Genomic DNA, 19287 nt, shown 5'->3' on the forward strand with positions numbered 1-19287 from the left:
GTGATTTATATTTTTAAAATTGAAGCTACAACCCATTCAGAATATAGATTCTGCAGAGAAGAAACGGCAAGAAACCCCGTAGTTACTCTTTTAAAAATAAAATAATAGTTTTAGTACAAAATTAGTAATTTATTGAATGAAATATAGCGTCACTAAGTACACACATCTTTATCATCTAAGTATTCGTATGCCACTTATTTGTATATATGTATTTGCAGAGAGTGCATAACTCTATGCATTTCAGTTACATGCTACAGAATTTATTAAATCAAAACTGCAGCATATGCATATCAAAGTTCTATGATTCACGTTGTGGCTACATTCTTTTTATTTGTTTACAGTGTGCTGTGTGTAAAATGGAAAAAAAGGATTTTTAAAATGTAAGTGTAGACGGTTTTGGCATCAGCTAGCTTCCACGTCACGTGTACTAGGGAGAGATGAAAATACAGTTACAAAAATTCTTTAAAACCCCAAACGTGTTTCACAGATTTTTAAAAAATTTAAAACTTGCGAATTTCGATATTTTTAGAATGCAGCTTGTTCCAGAGATAAATAAATAAATATATATATATATATATATATATATATATATATATATATATATATATATATATATTAGTGTGTTATTATTATGGAAATACTAAAAATAAATACGATTTTTAAAAATAACGACGTCGAAAAAACGACGTTTCCTCTGTAATTCTAAAGCTTTTTATGCATTCAGTAAAGAAATTTGATAGTTTTTCACACATGTTCCATATGTCGGAAATTATTATGAGTTTGGGAAGAATTTTATATCATATTTACATACCTGTTTGTACCTCGACCTTACAGAAGATCACAGCTAAATAACGCTGCTCTCTACGCTCTAACGCTACTCTAACGCTGTAAGGTAACCAGAGCTCCAGGAATGGTGGTAGGGTTGGCAGCACGCTTGCAATGCTTTTGGTATTGCAGACGTCTATAAGCTTCAGTGATACTCGGATACACATTTTTTTATTTAAATTAGGTTTCACTAAAAGGCGGTAAAATCGGACTTATAGTATAATTTGATTACGTAGGACATTGTTTTTCACACTGTATGTCGCGACCCCAAGAATAGGGATCACGTGTGACTGAAAAAAAAAACAATTATATAATTTCAGTGAGAAGTAGTATAGGGCCTGTTCAGTATTTTAAACTGACGTAGATCGTTGTTTTAGGTTTTACCTTCGGATCTTTGGGAGTCGGCGGAACTTTTGAACTTAAATCAACTTAAAAAGAGGGGCATGAAGTTAAACTTTATGACTATGTGCCTCCACACTTAACACTGATACAATATACTTTATTCTGTCCGCTAAAGGTATAATAAATGTGCACATTTTATTTATACATTAAATAATCTAATATAAGCATCTAAATATGACAATAGTTTATTTAACAAAGCTACACTACAATTGTGTATGCTCACAAACGAAAAAAATAACCGACTTTAATTACATCAAACAGTATACAACGTAGGTAGAGGAAAAAAAGTCAAGTAAATACGCATTTTTAGTGATAGCTCAAAAATTAAATATCAGATCTCGATTAAATTTAAATTGAACCACATGACAAGTATCGCCTTTCGATTAAAACAGAATCATCGAAATCGGTGAGCCCAGTCAAAAAATACAATCGAATGGAGAACCTCCTCCTTTTTTGAAGTCGGTTATAGGTAAGGTAAGTTAATAATATTACTATTTTGCTTATCTAAACATACATCAACTGTAAACTTGACAAATGTATGTACGTCCGTTAATACAATTGTGAATGTGAAAAAAAATTGTTGATTCACATGTATGACTTACTAAATATTCCGATGATGGTATGAATATGTATACTTTACATAATTAGTATATTTTCTATTGTCCTCAATAAGCGACAAACACGTTAAAGCGTGAAAAATGCGGCATGAAAATATTAAAGTAATTTCATCTACAATATTGTTATTATTTATTAGCTTTGCCCGCGACTTCCTCCGCGTTGAATTTAACAAAAAGTTATTTTTCAGTCAGCTATAAAATACATAAATTTCTAAAATAAAAGTAGCCTAAACTAAAAAAGTAGCCTAACTCCTTATTACATTAACTATCTGTCAACGAAAGTCCCGTCAAAATCGGTCCAACCGTTTCAGACATTAGCAACAGATTTTTCAAACAGACAGACAGAAAAAATTGTGAAAAAATGTTATTTTGGTATATGTACCGTGTATACATGCATATGTATACACTTAGTAAAAAACGGTTATTTTAATACTACAAGGAGACACTCCAATTTTATTTTTTTGTATAGATGTATATACTCGTAGATGTACTGCGTGAAGTATTCGTCGTTTATTTGGAATTTCATTCTGACAAGACAATTTCGTCGTTTACTTGAGGAAGTAAATAAAGTTATTCCTTGCGTTATTTAGGCGAAGAATAGGATAAGATATTAGTGCTGTTATAAATTAATCTCACTAAAACAATGTTTTTCCGATTATTAAACGTCTGTTACACTAGGTTATATAATATCAGAACCGTTTTAGAATTAAACTCGAGAAATACTGTATCTAGTTCAAATTACAAGAACGAAAAATGTTATCAAGAATCCGTGAAGAAATATCATATTGCAATTTATTTTTATAATTTCGCTTCATTTATTTTAAGTTAAAATAGAGATAGCACAATGGAATCTCTTGAATGAACTACCTGCTTTGTTCGTTAGCACGATCGTCGTGTCTTTTAGCAACGAAATGTACTCAAAATTCATTATATTTCAGCGAAACGGTCTATTTGTGGGCGGATGGAGAACAAAGGGAGTTAATGAAGGCCTGTATTAAGAGTATAATGATACAGCAACGGATGTAACTGTTTATTCACTAATTACGCGTATGAATTGTCATTAAAATATCGGTTGCGGAATTTAATTGAATATCTAACTTAATTTTTCAAATTCAAATCACAGTATGTAATATGAATCTTATTTAATACATAAATGTAGATTTATTAATTAAAACTTACTAGCAATACCCGTACGAATAATTTGCACTACTAAGTAAAAAATTTACCGACCGTCAACCATGTTGACTTTGTTTCAAAATTAAAGCCGTCATAAATATATAATTTTAATAGTTATTTAATTTAAATAATTGTGTTTGCTGGCAAACGAAAAAAAACCGATTTCAATTGCATCGACGAGTCAGCAATAGTCAAGCAAATACGCGTTATCAAAGATTACTCAAAAAGTTGTAATAGGATCTAGATGAAATTTATATGTGACCACATGATAAACATCAGCTTTCGATTAAATTAAAATTATCAAAATCGGTACACCCATTAAAAAAGTGATGCAGATTTTCGAAAGTTTCCCTCGATTTCTCTGAGATCCTTTCATCAGATCCTAGTTTCCTTATCATAATACCAAACTAGGGCTATCTTTTTTCCAACAAAAAAAGAACTATCAAAATCGGTATATCCAGTAAAAAGTTATGCGGTATAATACAACGTAGGTCGACGAAAAAAGCGTCAAGTAAAAACGCATTATTAGATATAACTCGAAAAAGAGTTGTTAGATTTCAAATAAATTTAAATGGGACCAAATGACACACACCAACTTTCAAATTAAAAAAAAAATTGTCGAAATCGGTCTACCCAGTAAAAAGTTCTGAAGATTATGAATAAATACATTAAAAAAAAAAATCGAATTGAGAACCTCCTCCTTTTTGGAAGTCGGTTAAAAAACAAAAGCAATAATATTTTTTTTTTAGTTGTTGATGCCGGTAGAGCAAGCAATTATCTAAAAATATACATAATTAATGTAGATTAATAGAGGTTTTTTTCTAAAAAGGGAGGCAAACATCTTAACCTTCGTGTATTAATATATATGTTGCAGTCAAAACTCTTAACCAGTCAAAAGCACTATTGACTAGCAAAATCAGTCAGAAGTACTTTTGACCGTTTGCTTTAGTCAATAATACTTTTGACTAAAATAACAGTTAAAAGTACTTTTGCCCAATGGAGCTGGTTAAAAGTACTTTTGACTAAATGATTCCGGCAAAAGTGGTTTTGACTGGTTGTATCAGTCAAAACTCTTAAAAAGTTAAGGTGGTCGATAAAAATAACGACAAACGCACATATAAACTTTTATATTACTCATTATTAGTGGAGAACGTGCTGATATTAGAACAAAAATGAGTGACTGCGAAAAGAAAGAAGGCTTTTTGCAAAGAATTTTATCGATGGAAGATATGAAAGATAGTCATTTCAATGTGATGACAAAAGAAAAATTTAAAAAGTTTGCAATGGATGTGGAAGACGCGAAATTTAATGAAAAGGAAACACCATTACAGTACAGTAGACTACAACGCTTTAACACATTGAAGTTTGTGGTATAAAAAAAAAAAATAGTTACAAACACAGAAACCTGTCAAATATTTTTGCCGGCTGAGGATATCTACGACATTATTGATGCTGCTCATATTTCTATAGGGCATGGTGGTCGCGATAGACTTAAGAATGAAACGGTAAAAAAGTACGCTAATATTACAAAAGAAATGATTAATATATATTTATCAATGTGCGAAGTATGCCAAAGGAAGAAAAGTAAGAAAAGGGTGGGTCAGGTTTAGAAACCGATCCTGTACACTGAAATGAACAGCCGCTGCCAAGTCGATCTGATTGACATGCAGTCGCAAGAAGATCGTGGGCATAAATTTATTATGGTTTATCAGGATCATTTGACTAAATTTATTCACATCTAACGAGTTAATAGTGCTTTTGACTGACGCTTTTTTGCAGTTAAAAATACTTTTGACGGAGAGCGTCAGTCAAAAGTATTTTTAACCGCGAATTTGCAGTCAAAAGTACTATTAACCAATAATTTTCAGTTAAAACCACTTTTGACCAACTTGTCCAGTCAAAAGTACTTTTGACTGATTTCTCTAGTCAATAGTACTTTTGACTGGTTAAGAGTTCTGACTGCAACATATATATGATAATTCACAACACAGATCACCATAAATAATGTAGGTACATACATATATGCATACAAATGAATAAATGCCGAAATGTACTAATAACAAATAATCCTATAAAATTAAATTCGTCCCCATTTACCATATCGAATCTAGAAATAATATTAATGGAATATAAAAAAAAAAAGAAATTCCGATCCCTGTCGGAAACAGGATCAGCAGAAAGCGATAGTTAAACAAAACAATAGGGCCGCGGCCGCGTGACACTTCGATAAATCAAAGCATTAAATAAAATATATTCTCGGAACGCTTTTACAACTTGAAATACAAATGTTTGTCGTTAAAGCGGTGATTATTTCGCAGGCTCGAATATCAATGTTAAAATTCGGAATAAACAAAGATTGTTTTCATTTCTCGAATTAGAAATTTTCAAGTATAAGAAATTATTTGTACGCAAAAATAAAAAAAATCGTGTTGTTAACTTCAGTTGTAATTTTTATATGCTAAATAATTTCCCGTGTGTCTACTATTTATTCTAGAAGTCTCCTAATGGAAAATCGAAAGTAAAATTAGTAAACACATTAACACATTTATTTTTAAATATTATTCATTACTCAGGAGAACAAGAATATTTTCGATCGTTACTATAGGAATTGTTCCTATATCATATTGCCACTATCACACACATCACTGAGGGATAATATCGTTTATAAATACTATGTGGATGCGAGATAACCCTCCAATGTTCGAACACAATAAATAATGTATATAATATGGCCTGTTTTTAAATGAATGTTTCAGGATTTTTTTACATATTTCATGTGGCTGGCTGTGTGGTTACGGTAGTAAAGAATACAGTCATCCCCTCTCTTATCGTGGGTGTCGTAAGAGGTGACGCAGTATACAGATAACACAGTTGCACTATCACCATCAAATTGCTGGCTTTGAAATACACAGGCCGAAGACGGGCAACAGCGACCAAGCCAGCCTTGCGATCACCAACCCGCTTGCCCAACGTGGTGACTATGAGCAACACACATGAATTCACGCTATTTTTGGCGCGAACTTGAGGGGACCAGTATGCTACGAGCAGTGGACTACTAAAGGCTGAAGTGATTTATTATGATTTTTTTGAAAAATATATAGAAATAACACGGACCACAGAAATACTCCGTGAGGTATAGTGAAAAATTAATATTAGGTTTTAAAAATATTTATTTGAAAGAAATTATGTCTCTATTCGTCTCTATGATTTTTTTTATGTGTGTTACCTGATAATGTTTTATTGTGTGTACAGATTTTGATAATTCTTTTTCATCCGAAATCTGGTCCTTATCATGTGGTCCCATTTAACTGTCACATTTCATTCTACTGACGAATTATTCTTGTATTATTCTTTATAATGCGTATTAAATTGACTTCTAACTACATTGACCATGTTCCACTTTTATTTACTTTTCTATGAAAATTCAGTATCTATTTTGTTTTAGAACAAACAATTGTTATTTATAGATAGTATGTATTCATCGTTTAATTACTGTTTATAGGGAAAAGAGCTCATCCATGGCAATCCAATGACAGTGCAATTTATGTGACCCGCCTCTATACTGTTCTTCTTAATTCCAATCGTCTTAGCTCACGATATCATGTGTGCGTCTTACTTGTAAATATACTAGAGTGTGTGTGTGTGTGTGTGTGTAACAAGACATATTAAGTAGGTACTATCCTACTATACTTTGTGGTCTACATTTACGCTTTTTGTTTTATTATCGCTACATGGGATAATGGTCAAGGAAATAGGTTGATTTATAGGTTATTAGTTTATTAGCTAATCATATAGTTAATAACTTCGATTTATCTCAAATTATCTCTTATATACAATATTTGATTGATTAATTGATTGATTGATTCAGCTTGCAACATCCCACTGCTGGGCAAAGGCCTCTTTCTCCATGTAGGAGAAGAGTCGGAATCTAATTAATAATCGGAGTACCGCGCTGCTTCACTGCAAGTGGGCGGATATACTTACTACTGTGAGTGACGAATGCAATCAAGTGTATAATATAATAACAACCGGGACCGACAACTTAAAGTGCTCTCCGAGGCACGGTTGGGGGACCCATATGAACAGAAAATCAAACCAAAATGAAATATTAAAGCTAGTACTTGTCAGACCAGAATTAAATATTATAGTTATTATTGTAGTTAGTTAATAAATACAAACCGAACCGACCGAATCAAACCCGCAGTTGCCGGTGTGTGAGCGCGTATACGGTACAGGCACCATGACTACATGTCTAGTGTACAAAAGACATTGTATTTATGCTTCAAGGTTTTGTCAATACAATGCAACAGTGCAGCCGAATAAGTTCTGTCACAAACACGCTTTAGTCACTTACATAGTAATAGATGTATGTACTGAGATCAGATATTAGGGATACGTGTATTTATGGAGACCATTCGATAACTGCTAGCTTAAAAGCAGCCGGGCGGAAAGGCGTCTTTACGGGCCAAAAAATATGTAGGTAACGATTTATGTAATAATGAACCGCTAAATGTGTTGTTAAGCGCAAAAGTAGAGAATGACTGGACCGAATCGGCTAATGTTTTTCTTCAAAGTTTTCTAACACTTTTTAAAAGGTTCTTATGAAAAGGAATATTAAGAAAATTGTAGAAAAAATATGGGAAATTTTAGAAAACGATTATTTCAAATAAAAGCATTTGAAATTTTGCAATTCAGGGTCAAACTGTCTGGTCTGCTAGTTCACAATAGATAAAGAACAATATATACTTATTTATCTTTATGAGTCTAGACGAAGTAGTTTAGTCCTTTGCTTATCATTGGGAACTTTACATGTTCATATAGTCGTGTACAGCAGTATAGCTTCAAGATTTACCCAGAACTAATCAACTTATTAGTAACACTTAATGACGTATGAACCATGCTATAAAATTTTAACAATACGTTGCTATTTTAACAGGTGTTCTTGTTAACAATGTCATGGAAATCTGGTTGAGTTTACAATAAAACTCGTCAAGTGAAAACAAATTCAAAAATATATGAAAACGAAGAATACATTATACACTTCTATCTGTCGGATTACCGTCATACGTCAGAAAAATTTATCGGTGACCGGTGAAACAGGTTTTTAATATTTATTTATTTATTTTTTATCCAAATACAGACACATGTAAAGAAAGATGCAATAAAAGATGTACAAAGGCGATCCTTTCGCTAAAAAGCGATTTCTTCTAGATAACCTTTGGGCACGACATGATACAATAGCAGCTAATAAAATTTAAAGCATTCGTTTTTCCAAACCATCCAATATATCCTTACAGATTATAAGGCTGTTAAAAATTTCCTAACGACTTATACGAGCGTGGCAGTAATTACAAACATCAATTAATCTGAGTTGTAAAACTTAACGAATATTAAATTAAACTTTAATAACGGAAAAAAAGCTCCTTTTCAAATTACCATATTATGTCAAACTAACATATTTTATTTTGAAGATTTTTATAATATAGTGTGTATCAATTCAATTAATTATGTGGGTTAGTAGTACATAATAGTAGTTTGTCTTTGGATTTTTACAGATATTATTAATATTTTTTATTTTATTAAATAATTTTTTGTTTTTTTTCTACACATCAATTTATATCCTCTTGCATGATATGTGCAGTTATGATATTTTTCCATTATCTTTTTAAATATAAATTTATAATTATTATTTCTACAATTTTATAAATTTAACATCACGTTTTATAAAGTTGTTTATAATTTACAATACAATAATGGATTCAAAAACCGTTTATTCAAGATAATTATAATTGTGTATCTTATGTATAGCGTAAATTATTATTAAAGCTAGAAATTCTCAGTTGTGCATTTATGTAATATTATTTACTATCGTCGGATTAATGTCACTTTTGTTATTCCAAAACCAGTTCATTCAAATCAGATTATCTCTTTCATAATTTTTTCTTCACGATAATCAGATAATTTGTCTATTTTTCCATTAATCGCCTTTTATTATTGAATTTTTTTTTTGTCTGATTAAGCACTAGTGGTTGTATTTTTAACAGTTGTTGATTTGGTTATCATAGGTTCGCAATCTGAAACAAAATATATTATATATGGATTATCTTACGAAGAAAGTATTTATCAATTTTCCTAATACAGTATACATAATTGTATATTGTGAATTTGTGATATATATATAATCTTTAAGTTATATTACCTTTGAACAATATTTTATGTAACATAAGCGAAACAGTCCATACGATTTTGGTACTATTGTAAACCATTATCTAAATAAATGAATGTGAAATATAAAGACATTTTATTGTTTGTGAATAATGCATTAGAATTTTAGTAAGTTACTTACCATCGTCAGTTATAGTTTCTGTAACTTCTTCAATAATAGTGCCGTTAGGATATACAATAGTTTTTATCTCTTTCTCTGTGTTTTTTGGTGAAAGGAGGAAAAAGTATATTGAATTTTGTGAGCTATTCATAATTTTATCCCAAAACTGTTCATCCGCTTTGAACCAAAATGCTGAATTTTCAGTTGTGTTCTCATTATTTGGTGTTGGAGTACTGTGGGCTGTAAATAAAATTTAATGTAAATTAGTGATTTAATTTCAATATGGATAATCTGTGCTTGTAGAGTACAACCAAAGCCAGTTATATTAAACAATTTTGTTTAATTTTTTCGTGACTAGGCCGTTTTTACGGCATGAGTGCATAGAAGGCCAGACAGTCAAGCAAGTTGATCTTGTCTAATTCAGTTTCAATATTTTTTTTTTCTTAAACGACAAAGTGTTACTCGTAATAAACAAGATGCTAATAAAATTCAATTACTAATATAAAATTTTATTTTTAAACTAATACCAATGTATATTAAACCACTGAAATAAGTCAAAAGTAAAAAAAAAATGGTTATACAAAATTTATCTCACGTGTAACTATGTCGTTGATTTTCTTCGTTGTTTGTAGATTTTGTGTTTCATTTCCATTTGTATCATTTGATATTCCTTCTGCGGTGCTTGAAATTGCTGTTGTAATTTCAAATGGCGTTTGTGTAGTATTTATTGAAGCATCTGTGAAATTGTTATTGTGGATAATAGGATCGACTGTTGAAGACGAACTGTTAAATAAAACATTTGATGCAATCACATCTTCATATTCAATCTGTGACTTGCTTGAGTTCGCATTATTTTGGAATTGTTGAGATTGATTATTTTCTTTAGTTGTTGTATTAACGGAGGTAAAATTGTTTTCTGTTACGTTCGTTGTTGGTAAAGTACTCATTTCAGGTTCAGGTGGCATTGTTGCAAAATTTGTTTCCTCTTCCAGAAGTGTTGAATTAATTGATGTTAAGTCAGTAGCATTGTTGACAATCTTGTCATTATTAGTTTCATTTGAAGCTGGTAATGTGTTCGTTTCAATAGATGAAGTGTGATTGATAACTTGTGTATTTACAGTATTATTGAGGTCCTTAAAAGCATTATTTTCCCTGTTAATTTGTTGTAAATCACTTGGCTGTTCCTTGTTTCTTATTACAGTGGTTTTTTTATTTTCTGGTACAGGAAACTCTCCTTGAGGAATTAAACGTTGTTCTCCTTGTACTTGTTTCATTATATCTTCGAATTTGACAACAATATAATTAGGATTTTTATCAAAAAAACCGTCGACTTGATCAAATTCTTCTATTCTACCATCCGGGTGTATAATTGTATAACGTTTCTTCGGTTTCTCAGTTCTGTAAATATCTTGTATACGTCTTGAAATTATTAAGGTGTTGTTAATATGTGTGTTTCCTATAATTATATTGAGAATGATCAGATTAAAAAAGGTCAAATAATTTGGAATTAAAATAATATCTTCTAAGTTAACCTTGGTTCACTTTGACGAAACAAAAAAAAACTTCGTTTACGTTATTATTTTTTAACATAACTAAAATTATCATATTACCTTGGGGCTTATTTAGAAAATCCTGTGTATTTATTTTATAAGGTAGAGCTTGTTTAAATTTATAAAGGGGTTCTGCTGACGGATTTTGAAAGGTTGCCATCGCATAATTTTTATAATCAGGCTGAGGTGAATATTTTAAGCCAAAATTTGTATTTGAATATGGAATGCGAGGATCTTGATGTTTCTGTTCAAAAGGTTGTTGTCCTGGTAAAGATTTTAAGTATTCTGGAGAAACATTTTGTAGCTCTAATCGTAAACCTTCTTCAGATTTAAACGATGGACTGTCTTTTGAATTTATTGGGATTCTTGGAGGCTTGTAAATTCTTAATGGTTCTTTTATACCTCCTTGAGGCTGATGTGGAAATTTATCCATTTGTGTTAATGATGGATTATGTAAGTATTCATAAGGAACATTTTGTGTTACTAATATGTTATTCTCCTGTTTTGGTTCTTCATTTTTTGAACCGGATATTTCTTTCGTAATTAGCGCAGGAGCATTTTCCTGAACTTTTAATCCACTGCCTCCTCCCTGCACTAGATAAGGTTCGTTAATAATGTTTACAGGTTGCTGTGCTATTGGGTTTTGTCCTTGATTGCTTACTTCAGATTGATACCCATGATTATATGCGAGATTCTGAGGTATGTGATGTCCCCCATTTCTTTGATCGCTGAATTGTATCGCTTTCTGTTGTTGCTGTATACTTTCATTATTGTTAAACGGATGTGAACGAGCTAAAATAATAAAAGTGAATAATTTTGTGTAAAGGATATAAGTGTATATTTTATTACGGATTTATTTAATTAATCTATAACATGATATTTATTAGGGATTTGTTAACATTATTTTATAAGAATATAAAATCTCCGAGAAGTATAATCTCGTGATGTTCCTTGACCACATTATTCTTTAGTTTTTCTTTAAACTTGGTCAAAGCTTTTCATAGCAACTGTATCTTAGAATATTTTAGTAAAATTATTATTTATAAGTGAAGCCCTTTCATACCTATATATTTTTAAAGTATATATGATTGTGTACGTAAATAATTTTAAATAAAATAATGTATATATGCACACCTGTTAATAAATATAGAAACGAAAATAATCATATAACTAATAAATAACCTTTAAACTAAAATATTTTACTTTGATACACTACAAACATTCAACAAACAAGTACCTACATCAATATATTAAAAACTATTTTACTACCAACCTCCAGTATGGAAATATAGCACAACACAAAACACTCGTAAAAACATCATTTTCGTTGGAGAATACAAACGTATTAAAGTTTACAGACAGGTGCCTTTTATTATAAATTCGAGTAAAGCAAATAAAACCGAAAAAGCTGTTCATACATCGCTTTTGTTTGACGAAACATTTCATTACCCGAAAATACAATGTTTGTACGAAATTTAAATTGAAATCAACATTGCGTCAAATATTATGAATGGTGTTTTAGAAACAAAAATAACAGAATGAGACCTTTCAATAAAGTGACAATGTGAGTTTACATACGCTCTTACCATCGCATACCTTTTTTATTTAAGTTAATAAATGAAAAATAAATTTCGTATTCAAGTTTTATTTTAATTTATTGTAGCTATAACGCATTTAGATTAAAAATATTTTACATCTCTCATGTTCGTTAAGTAGGTTCTTACTACCTCCAAATATAATAATGTAGCTAGAAAAGCCCTAGGGCGGTAAGTACTTAAAAAAAAACACTTCTTTCTTTCAAAAAATTCGCGTACATCTAACCATCATACTGGCAATAGACATCATGCATTCAGCCCAATGACCAAAGAGGTCGCTTTGCTATTCAGCCTTGTCTTCGTTCGTGTGAGTATAATAGTTATCAATTTTAAATATCGAACGCTCAAGCTCAATACCCAAAAAACACCTGTCCTTAAAATTCGAAAATTGTTCTCCTTTCACTATAAATTTCAACAAATAAATGATTTATTCTTGTAATGCCGTTTTTTTTCTACTTACCTCACAATCGAGATGTAAAGCAGAATTGGTGCCTTACAGCCCTTGGCTACTAATCTACTATTATTTATATATGTATAAATAATTAAATACTAATGTCTAAAACATCGCGATTAAAAATGTTTTCGCTCCAGGAACCTTTTCAGTCAAATATAACGTCTTTCTATTTAACAGTTACGATATGAATTCGACCGATTGAGAGGCTAAAAGTTTTGATTCGGGTTATTTGTTTACATGCTATAAATATTGTATTTTTAATATAGATATGAAAGCTTCAAAATTAAGACGTATGTACAAAGGTACTAAGTAGAAAAACATACACTTCAAGTCGTGTATGTCTATGCTTTCAGGAAGTTTTTAAGGCTGCAACGAAGAGCGTCAGGTCAGGTTTGTATGTTGTATGTATTAGTGCTTGTATGTTTGCTAATGCGAATAGAGCCTATTTTCGAAAGCAATCTTGCGAATCATTGATACGTAGAGCTAAGGGTAGCCTCTAACAGCATCCTTAAAATGTTTGCATATGGTCTGAACTCCCGTATATCCAAAGTTTGTGTAAAAGGAAATTACCTCTATGAGCGTAGGAAAGGAAATACCTACGAGGAAACATTTCTAAATATTGATTGGACTAATAAGATTTTGAAAATTTTATATTAAAACCTTGTCATAGTTGTTGTTATTTCAATCACTTTGTAATTTATCAGTATAGACTAACGATCTCTGTCCCTCCAAATTTTTTTACATGATAAGTAATCACCAATATATCATTCACTAAAACCTTCTCCGAGACACGCTGCTTCTTATAGTATAAGTATTATTCCGATCGGTTCACTAATTTTCGAAGTATAACTGAACAAAAAACCGGCACTCCATTTATTGTTATGGAGATTATATGTTATTTAATTTTAATTTTAATTTTTTGATTTACTATTATGTATCTTACAATTTCACTTCCCATTTTTTTTTTAAATACTAAGGGCCCTATATCGTTTTTTAAGATGTAAGCTTCAAAAATTGTGCAAATGTTCAAGAAAAGGAGAAAGAACATTCAAAAAATATTTTTAATAAAATGTATTATTTACCTTGGCTTACTTTAAATTCGAGAAGTAGGCGCTATTTATTGTTGCACATATTCTGCTGCAAGGTTCTAGATGAAGGAACTTTACTTTAAATTATAATAATTATCGTTTCATTATTTCAATGAGTACTTAATCATTATTTGAATTGATGATTTCATATTATAACTAGCGACCCAGCTCGGCTTCGAACGAGTCGCACGCAATATTTTTAAATTAATTACTTAAAGATAAAATTGTTTACTGTAAGTTAACCTTAATAGATAGATATATGCTATCGCAGACTTTTTATAAACGTTTTTATGATAGTCAATTTCATAGCACATTATTTGACGTCTATACGCTCGAGAAATCTTTTTTTTTTTTTGATGATTTTTTTTGTTATACAATTACTTAATTAAAATGTTTTGTACGTTGAAACCTTCGGGAATAAAATTCCTAAATATAATTGTGTTTGCTCGCAAACGAAAAAAAAACCGACTTCAATTACATCGACGAGTAATACAACGTAGATCGACGAAAAAATAGTCAAGTAACTACGCGTTATCAAAGATTACTCAAAAAGTAGTTATTAGATCTCGATAAAATTTATATGTGACCACATGATAAATATCAGCTTTCGATTAAATTAAAAATTATCAAAATCGGTATACCCAGTAAAAAGTTATTGCGGATTTTCGAAAGTTTCCCTCGATTTCTCTGGGATCCCATCATCAGATCCTGGTTTCCTTATCATGGTACCAAACTAAGGATATCCTCTTTCCAACAAAAAAAGAATTATCAAAATCGGTACATCTAGTAGAAAGTTATGCGGTATAATACAACGTAGGTCGACGAAAAAAGCGTCAAGTAAAAACGCATTATTAGATACAACTCGAAAAGTAGTTGTTAGATCTCAAATAAATTTAAATGGGACCAATTGGCACACACCACCTTTCGATTAAAACAAAATTTGTCGAAATCGGTCCACCCGGTCAAAAGTTCTGATGTAACATACATAAAAAAAAAAAAATACAGTCGAATTGAGAACCTCCTTTTTTGGAAGTCGGTTAAAAAGTGAAAACTGCATCAAAATGCGTTGCGTTGTTTAAAAGAACGCATGGAAACAGACAGACAGAGGCGAAGAGTGATTTTGTTTTATACTATGTATCTTATACTATTAAACGAGCAATTCTTGTATATATATATCTATATAATCTGAATCTCGGAAACGGCTCCAACGATTTTCATGAAATTTAGTATGCAGGGGATTACGGGGGAGATAAATAAACCTAGCTAGGATTCATTTTTAGAAAATGTCGTTTTATCCCTGTTTTAAGCAGTGGCGTAGCGTGGTTGTCGGCCGCCCGGGGCGGAAGAAAATTTTGCCGCCCCCGTAGGTAGGTTTAGGTATTTCAATTTAAAGTATACTAAAACTTACTTAGCTGAGTGGCTACGACATATATAATTTAGCCACCCCATTTCATCCCGTGGGTGTCGTAAGAGTTAATGTAAATAAAAAGTGTCGTAAGTGTTAATGTAAAATAAATAAATTAATCTAATATATAAAATTCTCGTGTCGCGGTGTTTGTAGTTAAACTCCTCCGAAACGGCTAGACCGATTCTCATGAAATTTTGTGTGCATATTGGGTAGGTCTGAGAATCGAACAACATCTATTTTTCATCCCCCTAAATGTTAGGGGTAGTCCACCCCTAATTTTTTATTTTATTTTATTTTTAGATAAATTATTTATATTTTTATTTTTTATGATACAACATTAAAAAATACATACAACCCTAAATTTTCAACCTTCTACGATCAACCCCTATATTTTATTTGTTAATTATAAACTTTAATTTTTTTGGCAGGATTTTTATATTTATTTTGTCATGACTTAGAATAAAAAAAAATTATATTACTCTTAATTTTCAACCTTTCTACGATCAAGCCCTATTTTTCCATCGCAATTTTTATTTTTTATTATTTTTAATAATTTCCTTTAATTGTGATTTTTTTTCTCAATTCAATTTGATCTCCTGCCTTCGCCGGTCGATAGCTATCAATCGATCAGTTATCCCCGCTAGATGTCTACATTACGTTGTCACCTCTTATCCAGCAAACATCACGGAGTAGGGATGAGAATAAAGCCGGTCTCCTGTCTTACTCACTATACTGTTTTCGGCCATTGTTTTTTTTTTGGTTTTATTTGTGTACCGATCGTAATAGTGACTGTTATACGTATTATTTTGATTTTTCTGTGCACTAAATAAAGCATACTTTCATTGTCTACAACGTTTTCGTTTATAAGTAGTATAGTTTTTTTTTTTTTTCTTTTTTAATATTCTCTTTTGTAAACCTTTTTTATATTCTACTTGTAATCCTTTTTTTTAAGTAATTACTAGTTTTATTTTGTGTTATGCAAGCTGAAAAAAAAATTGAATGTTATGCATGCTAGTTATTGATATATGTATTAAGGACCTTACTGTATACCTAATGTGCTTATTATAACAATGTAAAAATATGTATATTGTTAGTATGCTTAAATAAATAAATAAATAAGTAAATCCCCGCACACTTATATTATAGTAGATAGTTTATTGGTAAAACAACGTTTGCCGGGTCAGCTAGTTAATAATATGAAATAGCAAAGTTCCAATACCACTGTGGAACTAGCAAAGCCGACCGATGGCGGTATAGCCATCCTACAGCTAGCTTTTTAAATACACAACCGAAGACGAGCAGCAGCGTCTCCGGTGCGACAAAGCTAGCCCTGCGGTCACCAACCCGCCTGCCCAGCGTAGTGACTATGGGCAAAAACCCTCATGAGTTCGCGGTAGAATTTTAGGCCCTCAGTTCTCGGTAGCCCCACTATTCCCGGCTACAGCAGCGGCCGCGGTAACGGTGGGGTGGAGGATGCTGAGGATCACCGGGATACGGGAGGCTGCCACTCAAAACTACAGGTACTACGTACCGGTTACGTATAATGGAGGCATGTTACGGCTGGACCACAACCTTTCCGAACTGGAAGTAAAACCGCGTCTTAAACTTAAACTTAAGTGAAGCATACTGGGGTTGTCTGAAGTTTGAAGAGAGGGCGAAGACACGATGATCCTGGACTCAGGGGACTTGTTCTGCTTCCGTGAATGTGATGGGCTTTCCCAAGGTGGCGTCGATTTTCTGGTCCACAAGACTCTCACTAACAACGTTGTGGAAGTCAGCAATGTGTCGACCCGGGTAAGCGTACCTTGTACTTAAACTTACTGACAGGTACTCCCTAGAAGTGATACATCTCTATGCGCCGACCTCAGCACAATCTGACAATGAAGTCGAAGCCTTGTATGACGATATTACTAGGGCCATGCATGGGACTACTTCGGCCTTCTACAACGTTGTTATGGGAGCCTTCAACGCTAAAGTGGGAATACAAGACCGCGACGAATCGAGGATCGGACCACGCGGGTAAGGGCGCAGGAATCGCAAGGGGCAGATGCTCATCAACTACTATGAGTCAGAGGGGCTCTTCTTGATGAATTCATTTTTTTGAGAAGAAGCCCCAAAGGCGGTGTACATGGCAAAGCCCCAACACTATGACGAGGAACGAGCTAGATTCATCATAGCGGATAAAAGGCATATATTCAGAGATGTCTCCTTGGTTAATTGGTTTAACACTGGCAGTAACCACCGGCTATTGCGGAGCACCTCCGAAAAGAGCAGGCCCGCTTAGTGAAATCTACACTCCGACGTACGCTGCCCCAATTACTATGTGGCTCCGAGCAGTTTCAATGGGAACTCCAAAACCGTTTCGATTCGGAAACTACTGGCAACGTGGAAGAGATGACCGACAACATGGTGAAGACGGTGTGTACACTAGGTCGTAGGCACTTTCCGCCGACGAAGTCAACAAAGCAGTCCAACTCTCGATCGATACATCGTACAGATAAACGAAGAACTAAAACGCTAACTCATCGGTGCAATGTTAAACAAAAAGAATTTTTCCAACCTTCCGAAGCCTTGGATCTAATGTGGCGGAGGCGCGAGTTGCTCACTGCTCAAGCAGCTTCGCCAGAACAGAGGGCTTTTTCCAAGAAGATACGAAAACTTGTACGCCGAGACCTCCACTGCTCAAATACGAGAGAGATTGCTACTCTGATTGAGCAGAATAGGGATGACTTACTCGTAGTTACGACTGAGCTACTTAAAGCCGCAGGGCGACCTGCCCTAAAAGTCTTGGCGAGAGTCTTTCACGCCATCACCCACCGAGGTACCACGCCGGAGGTGTGGTCCAGTAGTGTGTTTGGTGTTGTTCTTTAAGAGAGTCGATAAGTCTCTGTCAAAGAATTACACATCGATCTCACTTCTGAGCCATATCTATAAGCTGTTTTCGAGTGTTGTTACGAATCGTCTCGCCAGAAGACTCGACGAATTCCAACTACCGGAGCAGCGAGGTTTCGAAATGACTACCGCACTGTAGACCACATCCATACTGTTCGATAGATTATACAAAAGACAAGAATATAATCAGCCGCTGTGTATGGCATTTGTGGACTACGAAAAAGTCTTCGACTATTGCTTCTCAAAATGAAAAAACAAAAAATACTGTTTATCCAAATGTTTTGGATTAAGTTTTAAAATAGCCTAGCACTTTTTTTTTTTTTTTTTGAATAAATAAATGAATTTGATGTAATTTTTTTTTTATTATTCACTTTATACGTAGCGAAGCACGTACCGGGCCGCTAGTATTTACTAATTTTTTTTTATTATTTAAGTGTTGTTCAATTTTGCCGCCCCCTAAAAAGTGCCGCCCGGGGCGGGCCGCCCCCCCCGCCCCCACTACGCTACGCCACTGGTTTTAAGGCAATAAAAAAATGGCTACAATATCGTTAGAATAAGAAGGTAAATTTCGCATCTGTCAATAAAGTTGTAATAGCTCAGGGGAAATCGCCCGATCGCGCTCGGCCGAAAAGATCATGGTTCGAATCCTCAAGTTTTCCAGATCGATTATCGTTTTTTTTTTTTCTTTTTTTTCAAAAAAAAAATAAAATCGAAAAATATTATTCATATTTTATCAATATGTAATTCGTATTTAAATATGATTTTAAAAACACGATTTACTAAAAATACCGAGCTAAGCTCGGTCACCCAGGTCCTTATATTATAATAAACAGTAATTTTATGTTATTTGAAAACCATTCTGTTCTGATAATTTGTGTTCTAAATATTTTTGATCAAAAACTAAGTTAAATAACATAAACTTTATCGTATAATTAAAAGGAAAAAAACTAACATC

The sequence above is a fragment of the Melitaea cinxia genome, chromosome 6 (assembly GCF_905220565.1).
Source record: "Melitaea cinxia chromosome 6, ilMelCinx1.1, whole genome shotgun sequence".
Classification (NCBI taxonomy): Eukaryota; Metazoa; Arthropoda; class Insecta; order Lepidoptera; family Nymphalidae; genus Melitaea; species Melitaea cinxia.